This window comes from Urocitellus parryii, chromosome 2 (genome assembly GCF_045843805.1).
Source record: "Urocitellus parryii isolate mUroPar1 chromosome 2, mUroPar1.hap1, whole genome shotgun sequence".
Classification (NCBI taxonomy): Eukaryota; Metazoa; Chordata; class Mammalia; order Rodentia; family Sciuridae; genus Urocitellus; species Urocitellus parryii.
In genome coordinates this window covers 136,089,272-136,093,176 of record NC_135532.1, presented here as the reverse complement: position 1 = coordinate 136,093,176, position 3,905 = coordinate 136,089,272, and the positions used below count along the sequence as shown (strand labels likewise).

The 3,905-nt window shown below is 45.2% G+C and overlaps 1 pseudogene; it reads left to right on the top strand.

Annotated features, from left to right (window-relative positions):
• The first annotated feature begins 237 nt into the window (after nt 1-237).
• LOC113178731 (nuclear distribution protein nudE homolog 1 pseudogene) lies at nt 238-1,146 on the top strand (annotated as a pseudogene).
• The last annotated feature ends 2,759 nt before the right edge of the window (nt 1,147-3,905 follow it).

The window sequence follows — 3,905 nt, the reverse complement described above, 5'->3', positions numbered from 1 at the left end:
AAGGAGGAGGAGGAGGAGAAGGAGAAGAAAGAAATACAGTCATGTGTTTATTTCTATCTGCTGAAACAGATGCCCAAATGAAAGCACTTGGAAATATAAGGTTTCACAACTAAAAAATACTAGCGTAGGCAGAGCCAAGGACCCAGGCTGTGCTGGCTATGACCCCTTCCACCTCGTCTTTGGAACCTGAGCTCAAGACCATGCTACAGGAAGAGTGATCTCTTCCCTGTTTTCACAATGGAAGACTCAGGAAAGACTTTCGGCTCTGAGGAGGAAGAAGCAAGGTACTAGAAAATATTTGGCAATGACCTACAAGCAGAAGGTAGAGACTACACAGGAGGAACTTAGAGAATTCCAAGAGGGAAACCAAAAATCAGAACCCAATTGGAGAGGCAGCTTCACAGAACAAAACCAGGAACAGAGAACTTTTGTCAGAAACAACCACCTTGGTTTTGAACTGGAAACCATTAAGGAGAAGTTTGAGAAGTAGCATTCTAAAGGCTACTGACACATCACACCTTAGAGAATTCATTAAAGATCAGCTGCAGAAATACACCAGGGAGCTGGAGCAAGCAAAAGATGATGTGGAAAGAGCAAAATGAGCCAGGATCTTGTCTCTGGAAGACGTTGAGCAGCGCTTGAATGGAGCCATTGAAAGAAATACCTTTCTGGAAAGTGAACTTGATGAAAAGGAGAAACTCCTAGAATCCGTTCAGCAACTAAAAGGGGAAGCTAGAGATTCGCAGTGCGAATTGCAGCAGAAGCAGGAGAAGCCCAGGACGCCCAAGACCACTCCATAGAACCTGAAAGGACAGGCACAGCTGTGCAGGCCACAGGCTCTGTGCCATCCACTCCCATAGCGCATCTAGGACCCAGCTGTGGCTGGTACACACCAGGGACATTCAAATATGGTCTGGATAGCTCCAACAGTGGGACCCCCTGACGGCTGCAGCCTGGATTTCAGCTTTCAACATTGTCCGGGGACTTGCAGGATGTGAGTTTGGATTCCAGTGCAGCTAACTCACATCCTGACAGAACTTCATGTATGATCAGTCCCCAAAACTGACAGGCAGCCCTGTCTCAGGGCAGGGGAGCAAGGACAGAGACAGCACAGACCCACAAGCAACATCCCTGGACCTTGGGTGATAAGGGGTTAGGATAACGCCTGGAATTCGAAAGCTGCCCTCGGGCTCTCCCACCGCAGCCTCCCTCCCCGGAGGTGGTCAAGCCCAAGCTGTGGCTTTAGGAGCCCCCCAGCTGGAGCCTCTCCGTGGTCGCATCACCTTCTCTCTGCTTCACACCAGGCTTTTGGTTTTATAAGTTAGTTTGAAAAATAAGAGCCAGAAGAAGTCACCATCATTTGCTTTGTGCTGTGCGGCCCAAACCAAGGACTATCACCTGGGGCCCTGACGTTGTCCCCAGGAAATGTCTCTGTCCCTAGCTTCCCCATCAGTGTTCGGGTCTCAGAGGCAGGGACAAAGTGGGAGCCTGGGAAGCATGAAAGTGTGGGTAGTGTGAGTGAGGAGGCTGCCGCAGGGTTGGACACCTGAGTCCCTGTGGCCCTGAAAGGTGCTTCTCATGTGGAGGATCTGAGCTCACCTCCAGCTCACCTGCCCCAGCCCCTCTCTTCTGGAGCTGTCTTCATGGACAGAGACCCTCCCCGTGCTTTGCTGTACTCTGAAGTTACATTCGGTAGTGGAGGATGGAAGACAGGTGTGCCTTTTCAAAACCAGGGTCCTGTGCCTCTCAGACTTCAACCTGCTTCTCATTGAGGTTTTCAGACACATCTTTGACTTTCAGTCATCCTCAGGCCAGGTAGAACTTTTCAACTGCTGCCTAAGTTTGGAGAATTCAGCTGAAGTACTGGATTTTGTCCCCCTAAAACATCCTAACCTATATCAGTAAAAGATGGACTTTTATTTTTTAAAAGAAGACACGAATGTTGTGACTCTACTTTGTGTACAACCAGAGACAAGAACAATTGTGCTCTATATGTGTACTATGAATTTAAATGCATTCTGATATCATGTACAACAAATTAGAATGAGTAAATAAATTTAAAAAATCAAGGGGGGCACATGTTTTTTTTTTTTTTTTTTTTTTTTTTTTTTTTTTTTTTTAAAAAGGCTGTAGTAAACTGAAAGGGAAAAAAAGGAGTAGGAGAAATCTCTTTGATTATTTAACAAATTTTTGCAATAAATCTAGTTGAGACAGAATGGTGTATTATGACCATGGGTTTTAGAATTAGAAAAAAAATCTTGTTTGGGATTCTAGCTCTGCTATTGATTCTAGCATTGTAGTCTTGGGGCAAGAGTGTATTTAAATGACAGCTTAAATTTTAAAAGTATACACAACTACACAATAAGTACTCCTAAACTATAAGAACTAGTAACAGTGACAACACTTGTCATATTTAAATTTTATCTTAGCAATCTTCTTGAACAAAAGAAAACAGTTTGTAAGACTGAAATCCATTTTGTACTTACTTTGTAGAATACCTGCTATTCTTTTTGTTTGTTTGTTTGTTTGGGGTATTGGGGATTGAAATCAGGGGCACTCTATCACTGAGCCACATCCTCAGCCTTATTTTATTTAGAGACCGGGTGTCACTGAATTGCTTAGCACCTCACTTTTTTTTTTTGCGGAGGGTGGCTTTGAACTCACAATCCTCCTGCCTCAGCCTCCTGAGCTGCTGGGATTACAGGGGTGTGCCATGGCACCCAGCTTGCTGTTTTTTTTAATGACCCCAATACCCCCTTTCCCCTCAGAGCCTCAGGGATTTCAAACCTTTAATCTCTGTTCTTCTCCAAAAAGGCCCTAAACCTTCCTTGGCATATTCACATTCCCTACCATTCTCAGTCATCTAGAAAGGTTGAAGGAACCAATCAAATACTACAATCAACCTTGACTAAACTATCAATAGAATTACATTTAGACTGGCTTAAACTCCTCCCTCTAGCTCTACTTAGGGTTAGGGCCCTACCAAGAAAACTCCTAAATATTTCCTTATTTGAGCTAATGTACGGTGGCCCCATGCTCCCTCCTACTCTAGCTCCCAAGCACCCCCCCCCCCACCTAATCTAATGACCCTCTTTTACACTATCTCAGAAATTTGCTATGGGCCTATGCTGGTCAGCTGCTGCCTAATCCTAAGGCCTCATGCTCTCCTATGACTCCAGGAGACCTCTTCTCTCCCCATGACACCCCCTCTCCCTCACTAACCTCAAAATGGAAGGGAGTACTCAAGGTGATCTTAACTACCCCCTTCGCGGCCAAATTTGAGGACATTCCAAACTGGATCCATAGCTCCCATTTCAAACTGTGTGAACCATCTCACTATATGGCAATCCCCACAGGATCTGTGTCTTTGCACATCTCCAAAATCTCGACTTTTAACCCTCCAAAGCTGAATCCTAAGAAGACTCTTCTCAGTCAGAGGAGGCTACAACAAGGACTCCCAGTCCCTGAAGCCCAAGACCCAGACCTACGTCTCACGGTGGTCAACTCCTCTGACTCCAGAGACTTTGCCTCCAACTAAAGCCCTCCCTGACCCACTTTACAGGAATGAGGTTCTTTGCCCCTAACCAGCAGGAAGAGTCTACAGAAGAAAGACCATCATCCCTACTCCCGTTATCTATAAAAACAAAAGGGAAGAATATTGGCAGCAAATCAAGATTGGTATCAGATCAATAATGGCATCAGATTTGCCATTTTAGGTCAGGAACCATTCTATCTAGAGGTTCCAAAGTTTCCATTCTGAGGCAATGCTGCTTAACTTCCCATAAGAAACGTGACTGCTAAAAGATGGAACCCACCCCAGCTTAAACTCCTAAGCAGCTTATGAGAGTCCTCTTATGGGCTATAAAGCTGCTCTGTGAGGACCCACAAAGGGACAGCCTTGTTGG